Genomic DNA, 14,568 nt, shown 5'->3' on the forward strand with positions numbered 1-14,568 from the left:
CAATCCTACGTGCATTAGAACGCATAAGAAAATTTAAATGTTCACAAAGTATTTATGTTACATTTCATCGACGTATTTATTCACGAAAACAATTATGTGCTATTTCTCGAAATTTTTGCGTCAATACACAACCCTGTATCCTGCACTCTTTATATAAAACTATTAATTTTTTAACAACTTTGAGGTTAAATAGTACGTTTACTACGGTGGTTAGGGCAGTTCAACACTTGTAGGAATAAATATGATCCAAACGACCTTTAGAGTTTTTAAAGTCATTTGGAACATAATCTGTCAAGTTGGACATTTTGCATAAAAATAATTTTAGGCGACTACTTAAAAAGAAGTACTGACCGCTAAAGACAACAAAATTCTATTGACACTACGTAAAAAACCTGGAAGCGGATTTTTCACTTCATTTTTCAGCCACAAACTACATATTCGAACTTGGTAGGGATTATTTCTCGAGATTGTGAATTTTTCCACAATGTTGCACAAGGTCATTAAAATATGTAAACATTTTCGCACAGAAGTAACACTCGTGACTCGCGAGTTCGTGACGTTTAACATGTTTGGTAAAATTGCGTTTCACGGAGCTTGTATATTCGCATTTGTTACATAAATAGACGGGAACTGTACTGGATGGGTGACATGCTTCCAAGTGTCCGCTCAAACTTTGCTTCTTTGTGAATTTCTTCTCGCAAAGTGTACATTGATAATTCTTCTGCTTTTCATGGACAGACCGAATGTGGAGGTTCAAACCGAGTTTGGTTATGAAGATTGCAGGACAGATATGACACGTAAATTGTTTTCGCTCAGCTTTCTCTTTGTGTACCATCTAAGAAAAAATATTGTAAGAATTTTACGGACAACAAATTTATACCGTATAAATTATATCAATAGCCTTTACCTTATGTTGCTTTAAAGTATGTAGTCGTCCGAAACTTTTCCCACAGGTGGAGCACTTGTAGGGCTTCTCTCCTGTGTGGGTTGAAATGTGGGTATCAAGGACTATCTTCTGTTTGAATTCTTTCCCGCAAAGGGAGCACGTAAATCGTAAGCGAATCTCAGCATGCTCAGTGCTTACGTGATGTGCCAAATGCCCCTTGTTGAGATATTGCTTATCGCATCCTTCTACGGTGCATGATAAGCGCGATCGTGGTTTCATACTATGGATACTCTTACGGTGACGGCATAAATTACTTGTGCTTGCAAAAGACTTCTTACAAACGTTGCAGGTGGGTACAGGCCGATTACTGTGTTTATTTGTCATGTGAGTGGCTAAAGTTTCAGGAGCTTCATATTTTCTCATGCAAATCTGTAAGAAGGAGGGTTTAGTTATTCCAATGCTATTTAACTTTGAGATATTGAGTAACCTAGAATACATATATTTGGTGAAAACGGGTCAGAAGATCAGATGAAATTCGGTGTCATGTTACCGATTTTCTCCATTTTTTTATCATAAAATGTGCAAGCTTGGATAAACAATTTGTATAATTCTGTTTTTAATTTGGTTAAACCCACCCCAAATAATCATGAATATGTGATTTTATTGCCCAATTATCATGATTAATATCTTATCAGACAAAGGAGTTACAAGGAAAACAATAGCAATATTTATGAACTAGGCGATGCTGTGATGCTCGTGGCACCACGTTAAGAACCACATATATATTAGTGCAGTTCATGTATGTATTACATAGGATTTTTCTACTGCACCCCTCCAATGCATTTTTCAGAACATTGAAGAGATACGATGTGAGCCAGTCGCCTCCACTATGGTCTTTGATTTGATTTAATTCGCGATGAAATTAACTACGTGAACTATAATGATGGCCGTCTTGATTTGATTCTAATTTGGTAACGACCAAAACCAAACCAAACCACGAACAAACCAATACTGCTATCACTATGGTCAGCCATATAGTTGGCTTGGCTTGGTCGCGACCAAACCAAACCAAAACCAAATCAAGGAACATATGTCAGGTAGGGCCACTCGCGGGGGACCCCAACCTTAGGACGGGGGCCCCCAACCCCAAAGATTGGGGGGCCCCAACCTTTTTGCATGGCTGGGTTGGGAGCCCCCAACCCTAGAATTTTTGAGCTGCCGAAAAACTTCAAGGTTGGGGCCCCCCAACCCTTCAATGCAAAAAGGTTGGGGGTCCCCAACCCTGAAGTTTTTTTCAAAGTTTCAAACTTTAAAATCTCCGCTCATATGAACGTCGCCCCTTAGCGCACGGGTCAAAAATTAGAGAATCGGTTGCTCTATTTTCTGTAAAAAATTAAGAGTTTTTCATCCGTGCGCAATTGAGGGAAACATTAAATTGTTACAAAAATATGTAATGAGGTAACTGTTAGCACGCTGGCATAGGGATAAAACTTCTCCCCCTGGGGGCGTGCCTATTTCAAACTATTTTTCCAGCACTCCTTGTGTCTCAGACATTCAAAAATAGTTTAAAATACTAAGCATTTCCAACCGTCGGGTACCGTCAGCCATGCGCTACCGTGCAAAGTGTTTGCTCAGGGTTGGGGGGCCCCAACCCTAGAATAAAATCAATGAAATTTGTGTAGGATTGGGGGACCCCAACCCTAGGACGGGATCCCCCAATCTTTTTGGGGTTGCGGGCCCCCGTCCTAGGGTTGGGGTCCCCCGCGAGTGGCCCTACCTGTATGTAGTAGTTGCGACTGGCTTACATCCTATCTCTTCAATGCTGTAAGTAATACATTGAAGGGATGCGTCTGGGACAGACAGACAGAACTGGGCTAATATATAAGTTAATACTAGCAATATTTTTGAAGAAATTTTTGCAACCAATCTTTACGCGAAACTTTGGGGGTTTACTTGAGAACTTTGACTGTGAATATCTCAATGTCACTGGTTAACGCACAAAATTTTCTCGACGGATACATATGCACCTATAAAATCAAATCAGATATCTCCGGGGCGTGAACCAGTGACATTGAGATATTTATGGTTAACGTTCCGGGAGGTAGGTTGTAAATCAGGGGCGTAAATGCTTCAGTCAATTTGTAAAAATGTAGATTTTTGAAAACCAAAAAAATATAGATTTAGACTAATTAATTGGGGATGGAGAAAGTTGAACTGAAATTACAACCCCATATTGCCGAACGCGGAAAAAAGTTTAGACTTTGCGGTGTTGCAAATGCTCGTTCTGTCCTCAACAATACACTGGTATGAGTGGAGTAGATGTGGCAACATCTTCACTGGTCTGCCTAACTTCAGACTTTCGTTAAATCTGATCGTCTTATATGGTATAGCTCATTCAGATTCATTTGTCTAGTATATGCAGCTTTATAATTATGATTTATGACGTAACTAAAATCTGAATTTAATTAGAGCTTAAAGATTTTTGACTAAAATGAATTTCGAATGCTAGGACTCACCCTACATTTTACGGCAGCATTTTGGTCATGAATCTTGATGTGTCTATCTAAGGTATACCTCCTTTTGAAAGTTTTGCGGCAAACCTCACATTCAAATTGTGCATTCTGATTTCCTGATTCCATTTCTTGTTAAAGTGGGTTAAATATACAATTTTTTATTTTTATTGAAACTATTTTTCTGCAGTTATAAAACTTGAAATAGCTCTAAATTATGAGACGTTCACAAAACAGTATTACCTTGCTGACAACTGTTAAATTTTATGTATCAGGACGAACTGTACTTTACGAAGTGTCGAGATATACTGTGAATTTAAGCAAACTATTCCTACCTTTCTGAGAATGTATGTAAGATATAAATAAAATAAATTATATTGCTGCAACCTTCTCCGGCTATTGTGTCTTGATACCGTCACTGTATTCTAAATAAGGTTTACGCCAAAAAGGTTTGAATTTTGTTATTGGAAAGGTACGAGGTTTTCGAGTTAAAGTCATTCGCAATTACGAGTATATAGAACGGACGGTATGTAGGGCAGAGAGGGGTGGGATATGTATGCAAGTCTTCAACAAATAATAAGAATGTTTAGTCAACATGCAAGGTAACAATAGCTATAGGCAAGTGTGCTGAACCTTTTTCACGTTTTGAAAAACTACTGTGTATTTAATACATCTTAAAAGCAGTTGGCTTTGGTGTACACGATGGATTAGATGAGAAAGGATTTTATTTTAAAGGACTGCCAACTCCGACTTGTGGATATTTTAGCTTAGCTAAATATGTAGGTTTTCCAAGGTGGGTGATGGAGATAATATTTTGGGTTTCCAGAAATTCACTATTTAAGGAAATTATTTAAGGAAGGTATCCTTGATTAAACGGTTATATTAAATGATGTTAATCAGTTCGATGTACGAAAATTTAAAGAGTGTAAATTACTAGAAAGGCGTAAAACTTGAGGGATGAAGTTACTCTGATTACAATCTTTTATGTTTGAGGTGTATTATACATTATGTACTAGCAGATAAGCCGTCTTAAAGACGGGCAAAATTTCATATTTGCCTTGACTCTCCCATTGTACTCTTTATGTTACCAACTACTTTTCCTATGAAATCCAACCAATTTTTTATTGTTACCAAGTTATTTTCTATGGCTACCAGAACCAGAACCTGTACTATAACGGAAACTGAGAACCAGAACCAGAACCAGAACCAGAACGAAAACTGAGAACCAGAACCGAGAACCAGAACCAGAACCGGGACCCAGAACCAGAACCGAGAACCAGAACGAAAACCGAGAACCAGAACCATAAATTTATATTGTATAGAGAATTCTTACAGCCAATCAGAATGCTGGAATGTTACGGAAAGTTATAACATTGGGCTTACGGGACGGGTTTTTTGAAATTAATTATAATATAGATGTGTATATTTATGATATAGGATAAGTATTTATCGAATTTTAAGTTAAGTTTTATATGAGGTGAAAAAAGAAGATGGAATTGACTCAAAACTCTTGCGCCACCTATTCTCAACGAAAATTAGAAAAAACTTTTATTAGTTAGTTAAATATGTAGGACAGCATGTGTACTTATACAACTCCTAAATCACATTTGTAAATTTATCTGCTGAATAAATTGCCATCATAGGACGGATTAGAAAATTTGATCGTACACAAATATTTACTTTGATTATTTCATTTTCGTAGACTTTTCACAAATCGAAATATTCATCAAGCGGGATTTTCAAAGTAGTAACCCAAGAAGCTCTATATCTCTTACAACAGCAACTCTTAAACTGGATTGGCAGTTGATGCTTCTCTTTTAAAAACATTATTGCCTCAAGTGCAGGAACTGTGAACTGAAATTTGATAAATAGCAGCACATTGTTGTACCTTGTGAATTACTTATGCAATACTGGTCATACCCTAACCCGCCGAAATATGAACGAATGGAATTCCTTAGTGAAGATGAGGACATCCCAATCAAGATCAACCTCTTCCCAAGGCCTCTGCACAATATACTGCAGACATTGAACTTCCATGGATTTGACCCCTACACAAAACAAATATCATTTAAACGCCGAATTATGTTTTTTAATTAAAATTTCAACCTGAAAATCCTGCCAGGCTTTTGATAGATCCAAAGCAGTGTGCCAATTTGGACCGAAGTTTAACAACAATCTTAATTTTACCAAGGTTTTCGCAGTACTTGAAAAATGGCTCAATTTTCTCAGGAAAGTTGAACCATTGCGTCATATCATTGTTGATGCAATTTTGTCTAGTTATGATGGTCAGCGTGAATATTTGAACGTTTGGCCATAACTTGCCCAACTTCTTTAACACGGTTGGCTGAATTTCATCTACCACTTGAAAATGTACATTTTGCAACATCGTGTGTGTATGCTTGCAGGTTGCCAGGACATCCTCCAACGATGTCTGTGCAAATAAAATAAACCGATTTTGTTTATTCCTTCGTTTGAGAAGGAGAATAACTCATTCATTGAATGAATTATTCACTAATTGACTATTCACTATAAGCCTTTAATCGGTACGCCTCCATCCTTACCACCGTTTCCAACTTAAATCCATCGTGCTCACGTAGAGTAAGGCTTTTCACGTTGGATAACACTTGCGAATTCAAACTGTTCATTATTTTACAGAAAATGTGGATCCCATCCACCTCCATGCTGTTTAAATTTGGCAGACATGGGAGTTCAAAATCTACCGCGGCTGTCCGTGGCAGATCCCAGTAGTCCTCAACGCAGATGCCGATAAACAATTCCCGTACCCTTTCCTGTACTTGGATTATCGCCATGAGAAACTTCTCCGCACGGAAATTTTCATTAGAAAGGTAGGTCGAAGAATAACTTCTGTTGTGTATTTCGAACTCATTTACAAAAGGTTTTTGCGTTACAGGGGCACCCACTAACTTGAGGGAGCTCAGCTTTCTGCAGTTTTCCAAGGCCGGGTAGAAATTGTCCATCACCACTAATTGCTGAAGGTTTGGGGCGGAATTAACCAGTGCTGGAAGCACTGGGTGCGCCGAAGTTGGAATAACCGCCGAGCAAATCGTTAACGGGTTCAGTTTGTAGACTATTCTCTTAAGCGAAGGGCGAACAGGGAATGGCGCAATTTCTTGGGGGTAATCAGAATGTCCAATAAATCCGCTATCCTGTTGCATGATCACCTTGATGGATCTCAAGTAAGGAAATTCATGCCTGATTAATGCCTCGACAAATTGAAGACACGTGAATTTATCAACCACTAACGTAACATCGGTAGTGAATCGATTCACGTGAAAGCATAAATTCAAGAAATTAGAAGCTTTTGCAGACAAAATTTCGTCATCGAGGCTTTTGGTGGCAGATATTTGCAGATGTCTCCCCAATTTCGGATTAAAAATGAAAGAACTGGCCGGGACGATATGGCTGGGATCCTGGTTTTGGAAAATCTTGTAAGGGTTGAGGAAAGCGCAACGACCGAGGAAAGAAGCACCCACGTCGGCCCAATCTTGACACACGAGACGGATATCTTTGACAGTGGAGAGGTCCATGATGGCAAAAATTTTGTCCAAAATCTGAAAATGGTGTATTGACAGTTATGCACTCTAGATATGAGTCCTGAGTAATAGTAAATTTGTTGCTATACTGTTAACTTTTGAACATGTAAATTTTAGCAAGGCATTAAGATTGTGCATTTAAAACCACTCGGTTAAATATGTAAGTATGATAAAGTTTATATTCTAAATAATTAGTTTCTTTAAGATAAATTCACTACAACTTACGACAGGATTTGAGAGTGCGTCCATTCTGCAGAGAACTAATTACGAAAGTTGTCTTCTTCAGAAATTATATATCAAAAGTTTTGCTGCAAGGATTTTATCAATTTGAAACTACTTTTAATTTACTCGCTCGGGATAATTCGACTTTTATAGACTAATACAAAAATTGCCAATATTAAAAAAATTAGAGTAGGATGAACCTACACAAAATAACGAAACTGTATCGGTGAGAGGCTGGTTGACGTTTGAGGTGTTATCATGCCGACCAGGTTCAGCGCAGCCCGTAGGGAAATACTTGTAGAGGCATCGATATACCATTTATCCTCTAATATTCTGCTATGTTTTTCACGTGCCACCACAGCATCGGCATGCATTCTACGTATTCAGTATGTTGTCCTTGTGCCAAAAGGCTTGTGGCAGTCCCTTCTCTTCGATGATTGGGCCGTACATTTTTTTGAATACAACCTTGAATTTAAGCCAACCACCCCTACTGTGCAGGTTAAGTGAAAAATGCCATTCGGCAGATATACTGCACACGAATAGATTCAACCCTTTTCGTTCTTTGATAGACATTTCTCAAAATATGTGAAATGATACTTGGAAGCGAATCTATAAATAATGCCTTGCAATAAGTGAATAATTACTTTATGTATGTAGTTATTATTGCTTAACTACAGAATTGGTTTGCATATTAGCTAGCCTATACATAATTTCAACTAGGTATGCCATTAGGTTTTATATTTTCCAAATATGTAAAAATGCGATAACTGTTTTCCTGGAAAAATAAAAACTTTACCGGATTAAATTTAAGCGGAAGTTTTGCCCAAATAATGATTGTTTCGATGCGGAACAATACTGCAGAAACATTTCAGTATAACTAAAATTGGATTGCAAGTGTAGAATATTTAATGCACACATTCTCGTTAAGGAGACATCGTTATTCTAAATAACCGCTAAAACATTTCTCACATGCACAGTGAACATCCTCGAAAATTGGACTATGTTTTTTTTGCCTAATTCGATTTAATTCTGTGAAGACGGTCGGCATGAATCACTCCAAACAACCCTCGCCAGTGAACTCTTCACTAACAATGGAAGGTCCCGAGGCTGTCGACGCCAATTTTAATAAAATTAGTGTCATTTGATCACAAATGTTTTAAAAACAAGAATTGGTCATGGAACTATCGGCAAATGGCCAGTAGGTGTAGAGAAAAGTTCACGAACGCATGTGAAAGCGCACCATTTTTTCTGCCTGTGTTTCTCGCTCGCTCATTTTCCAGCAAGCTCATCGCTCCACTGCACACTTTTCAACAGATCCATCGCTATCTCTTAATCGCTATACTTCATTTTTCTTTAATATTGTGCGTACTCACGTCACCCTCGCAAACGCCGCAAACGTCGCATCGCAACATATTTTGCGATATTTGCGAAGCTTCGCAAAATTCTCCATAGAAAATGAACTTGCGAAGCTTCGCAAATTTGCGGAGCTCGATGGCTTGTTTTTATTTCGCAAAATAACTTCGCAAAATACTTTTCCTAAAATCAAAGAAAAACGCTATGGAAACGATAACATTTTGACGACAGAAATAAAATCTGATCGTTCGCGACGATCTTTTGCGAAACGGACTCACGTCAAACGTCGCAAAATTGTGTTGCGATGAGACATAAAATTCTGACGTGAGTACGCACATTTATTTATTAAATATGGATAGAAAAAATATTTTTAATATTATGTGATAAATTAACGGATGACATGGATGAGGATATGTAAACAGAATTTTAGTTTTCTTATTAAGTCAAGCTTTCAGCAATTAAATGAATATTTTTAATATTTTAGGCTAATGTCATTTTTTGTTATAATTACACCACCTTCATGGTCCACCAAATTGGTGCTTACATATATTCTTGAATTTACATGCAGAAAAGTATGAATTATGTTTTCCCAGCTATTAATGGGCCATATCTTACTAGGTGATCAGATTAAGTATATAATTCCGGGGTCATATCACGGATTCTGTTCATTTTATCATAAAATGTGCGAGCATGAAAGAGCAATTTGCATAATTCAATTGTTAATTTGATCCAACCCCACCCCCAATAATCAGGAATATGTGATTATTTTTCCCAATTATGATGGTCAATATCTAGTCACGCAAAAGAGTTACAATAAAAACTTGCATTTATCAACGATAGCAATATTTTTGAAGAAATTATTGCAACCAATTTTTAGACGAAATTGGAAAACCTTGGGCGTAACATGAGAATAAGTTTATTTCGTATTTACCGTCAAAATTGTCTTCCTCTTCTATAAAAATGTAATCAAATATTATCTCCTCCAATGTCTTTGCTAAAATTTCGGCAATTTCTTCTTATTCTAGATTGGAAACGCATTCCATAAATTTTGACTTTCAAACAGAATAACTAATGCTTTTGCGACGAAAAATAGTTAATACTATCCATATTAAATAAATAAATATTAAAGAAAAATAAAATATAGCGATCTGTTGAAAAGTGTGCAGTGGAGCGATGACCTTGCTGGAAAATGAGCGAGCGAGAAACACAGGCAGAAAAAATGGTGCGCTTTCACATGCGTTCATGACCTCTTCCGGTCAACTTTTCTCGACACCTACTGGCCATTTGCCGATAGTTCCATGACCAATTATTGTTTTTAGAACATTTGTGATCGAATGACACCAATTTTATCAAAATTGGCGTCGACAGCCTGGGGACCTTCCATTGTAAGATTATTTTTCTAGGTTGTGAATTTTTCCACAATGTCGCGCAAGTTCACTAAAATAAACAAATTTTTTCGTACAGAAGTAACACTCGTGCCTCGCAACTTCGTGTCGTCTCATGTGTCTTTGAAAATTCCACTTCACGCGGCTTTGATACATGCAAAGTGTACATGACAGGAGTGGAGACTTGCTGGAGGGGTGCGATACTTCCACGTGTCCTCTCAAACTTTGTCCCTTCGTGAATTTCTTGCCGCAAATAGTACATTGATAATTCTTCTGCTTTTCATGGACTGACCGGATGTGGTAGCGTAAACCATTTCTGGTCAGCAAGGATAGCGAGCAATGATGACACGAAAACCGTTCTCTTTCAGATTTTTCTTTGTGCACCGCCTAAGAAAAATGCATGGTTAGAGTGTGGGCATGACAAAATTTCACATATAGGCTACCTGATGTATCTTTAATTTAGACATCAGTATGAAACTTTTTCCACAGGTGGAGCATTTGTAGGGCTTCTCTCCTGTGTGGGTGGATATGTGGGTGTCAAGGTCCGTCTTATGTTTGAACTCTTTCCCGCAAAGAAAGCACGACAGTCGGACGGGGATCTCGGCATGTTCGACCTTCACGTGTTGTATAACTGATCTCTTATTGAGGTACGTTTTATGACATCCTTCTACACTGCATGAGAAGCGCGGCCGTGTTTTTGAACTGTGGATGCTGTTGTTGTGAAGTTGTAAATTAGCTGTCCTCACAAAAGATTGTACAATTAATTTACTGGAAGCGAGTAAATTTCGACAGTGCTGCGTATTTCGATAACATATCGTTCTTCACGAAGTCTCTCACCTTTAAAAGATTGACGTTTTGTGGCCTCATCGATATCGATTGGCAGGCCGAATTCGTGGAAAAAGTTATTATCGAGGCTTGCATAAATCTTGTCCAATTAGGCTTTCGTTTATATTACTCTGCGATAAATACGTCTTCGCTTCACCGGGGATTATATAACTGGCAGAAATTCGATCGTATAAAAAACTTGGACCTTTCCTGTATCGGCTACAGTTGGGCAGCCACCGGAGAATTGATAACGGCTTTTCCAAACCTGGAAGAGCTCTGGATGAGAAGTTCGCTTGCCCGAAGGTTTATAGAAAATCCACAAAACCTTAAGTTAGTAAATTTTTCATTTAATTTATTACTTATAAAAATATCACATGCACAAAATTATTTTCCGAATTATTACGCTCTTTTTCTAGGTGGGTGACAAAATTATGCATAGCAGATAAAGTAGAAACAACTACTTTGCAGGCTCTCTTAGATTTTCCTCGACACTTAAAGACATTATCGATGAAGGAAATATTTTATAATTGTTTGGAATCTGAAGGAATTCCTATTGAAATCGCATTGCATAGTTTCCTCTCAAACCACGCCAACACTCTGGAATATCTCAGCCTTGGGTTTTCTAGCGTAATGTCAAAAATTGTTTGGAATATACCTCGATTACCAAACGTTAAACGATTCCAATTATATGTTCCTACTGAATTTGACCTTGCTTTTGATCCTAAAAATACAAACCAGAATTTAAATTATACCGCGACATTTCCTCAGTTGAAAGATTTGAGTATAGTTTTTATAGGAAGGTGGCCCTGGAGGTGGTTACGATTTTTTAATACCTTATTTCCTAGGGAAGGGGTTTGTGGAACCGTGACTCAATTTGAGATTCGCGAGCAATGTGACAGAGTAGAGATAAGTAGGGGTCTGAGTAAAATATGTAAAATTTGTGAAAGTGCGGTTGACATTGATGTCAGATTTGGCAGGATTTTAAAGATATTTCCCTACGCGGACAATAAGTTTTGGAAGGAGTTGAGGGGATATTTTGCAAAGATGGAATCACTTTGAAAAGGATCAGTTTTACATATGCATCATTGCAAGTGTAAATTTCCTACTTATGAAACCAGCCTTATTTTTTCATAAGGCTGGTTTACACTTAAGTACACTTGCACTTAGTATTTTTCACATGAAATAATTTTAACGCAAAAATTTCATTCAACTTTGACAACATGGGTATCAGATTAACATTGAGTATCGCAGAATTTTTATTCAAGTGAAAATTATTAAAATTTCGCGTGAATTTGGGTGAAATATTCCTGTGTTATTTCACGTGAAAAAGAGCCAAAGCGGCGAAAACACTTGAAAATTGTTACTACACTCAAAACAAAATTGACAACAAACTTGCAGTATGCATTATGTAACAATTCCCTGCTCTGATGCAACTTCCACTACAATTTCATTCCCCGTAAATAACTGACGTGTACACTGCACTTGTACCGAAAATGAAGGCCTAGGAAAAATCTGAGCATACTGTGGAAAACATTTACGTATTAGTAATTTTTAATACAAATAGTTTTGACAAAGTATGTAATTATCATTTAAAAACATAAAAAATAAAGTAAAATAAATAAATATACAGAAGTGGGTAGATTGTTTACTTCGGCAAACAACGCCTCCTATTGCAATTTTCAACCAATAATGTGGACAGCATGATATCTGTCACGCTAAATTTGAATTTGTACAACACCATCCCATATGCACAATATCAGCTTCCTGGATCTAACAGATGCGATATAACTGTCAAACATAAGCTTTCTAGGACTATATTAGGAAATTAAACGATTAACAAGTACACATTTATCAGTAGTCAGCATAAGCATCGTCGATATTTTTGACTAACAAACTACTAAATACAATTCTCAATAGGAGTTGTACAAATGGCATTTTCATAAATTGAAATTCGAAATCTGAAAATTCCTGCGAATTAAAAAAAAATTGATGTAGTTTTCAGCAAAACATGATGAAAAGATTGCAAGTTCGTTAGCACCAGTGGACCCTAATTCCTGAGCGCGATGTTTACGTTGTCTGTTGATGCCAAGCTGTTACACTTTTCCTGTCCCGGCTAGTGGGACAAGATATTTTATAAAACCTCAGCATCAGAATTCCAATAAATGGCATTGAGACCTGATGTTTTATTGATAATGAGCTATTTGTGACTCATAATCAACTACAATTCTCCACAAGTGATGTACAAATGGCATTTTCATAAATGGAAATTCGAAATGTAAAAATTCCTGCGAAGGGTACAACTTTTAAAAAATAATTGATATAGTTTTTAGCAAAACATGATGACAAGATTGGAAATTCGTTTGCACCAGTGGACCCTAATTCCTGATCGCGATGTTTAGGTTGTCTGTTGATGCCAAGCTGTTACACTTTTCCTGTCCAGGCTGGTGGGACAAGATATTTTATAAAACCTCAGCATCAGAATTCCAATAAATGGCATTGAGACCTGATGTTTTATTGATAATGAGCTATTTGTGACTCATAATCAACTACAATTCTCCATAAGTGTTGTACAAATGGCATTTTCATAAATGGAAATTCGAAATATGAAAATTCCTGCGAACGGTACAACTTTAAAAAAATAATTGATGTAGTTTTTAGCAAAACATGATGACAAGATTGGAAATTCGTTTGCACCAGTGGACCCAAATTCCTGATCGCGTTGCTTAGGTTGTCTGTTGATGCCAAGCTGTTACACTTTTCCTGTCCAGGCTGGTGGGACAAGATATTTTATAAAACCTCAGCATCAGAATTCCAATAAATGGCATTGAGACCTGATGTTTTATTGATAATGAGCTATTTGTGACTCATAATCAACTACAATTCTCCATAAGTGTTGTACAAATGGCATTTTCATAAATGGAAATTCGAAATCTTAAAATTCCTGCGAAGGGTACAACTTTAAAAAAATAGTTGATGTAGTTTTTAGCAAAACATGATGACAAGATTGCAAATTCGTTTGCACCAGTGGACCCTAATTCCTGATCGCGATGTTTAGGTTGTCTGTTGATGCCAAGCTGTTACACTTTTCCTGTCCAGGCTGGTGGGACAAAATATTTTATAAAACCTCAGCATCAGAATTCCAATAAATGGCATTGAGACCTGATGTTTTATTGATAATGAGCTATTTGTGACTCATAATCAACTACAATTCTCCATAAGTGATGTACAAATGGCATTTTCATAAATGGAAATTCGAAATGTAAAAATTCCTGCGAAGGGTACAACTTTTAAAAAATAATTGATATAGTTTTTAGCAAAACATGATGACAAGATTGCAAATTCGTTTGCACCAGTGGACCCTAATTCCTGATCGCGATGTTTAGGTTGTCTGTTGATGCCAAGCTGTTACACTTTTCCTGTCCAGGCTGGTGGGACAAGATACTTTATAAAACCTCAGCATCAGAATTAAAATAAATGGCATTGAGACCTGCTGTTTTATTGATAATGAGCTATTTGTGACTCATAATCAACTACAATTCTCCATAAGTGTTGTACAAATGGCATTTTCATAAATGGAAATTCGAAATATGAAAATTCCTGCGAAGGGTACAACTTTTAAAAAATAATTGATGTAGTTTTTAGCAAAACATGATGACAAGATTGCAAATTCGTTTGCACCAGTGGACCCTAATTCCTGATCGCGATGTTTAGGTTGCCTGTTGATGCCAAGCTGTTACACTTATCCTGTCCAGGCTGGTGGGTCAAGATATTTTATAAAACCTCAGCATCAGAATTCCAATAAATGGCATTGAGACCTGATGTTTTATTGATAA

The sequence above is a fragment of the Folsomia candida genome, unplaced genomic scaffold (assembly GCF_002217175.1).
Source record: "Folsomia candida strain VU population unplaced genomic scaffold, ASM221717v1 Fcan01_Sc026, whole genome shotgun sequence".
NCBI lineage: Eukaryota > Metazoa > Arthropoda > Collembola > Entomobryomorpha > Isotomidae > Folsomia > Folsomia candida.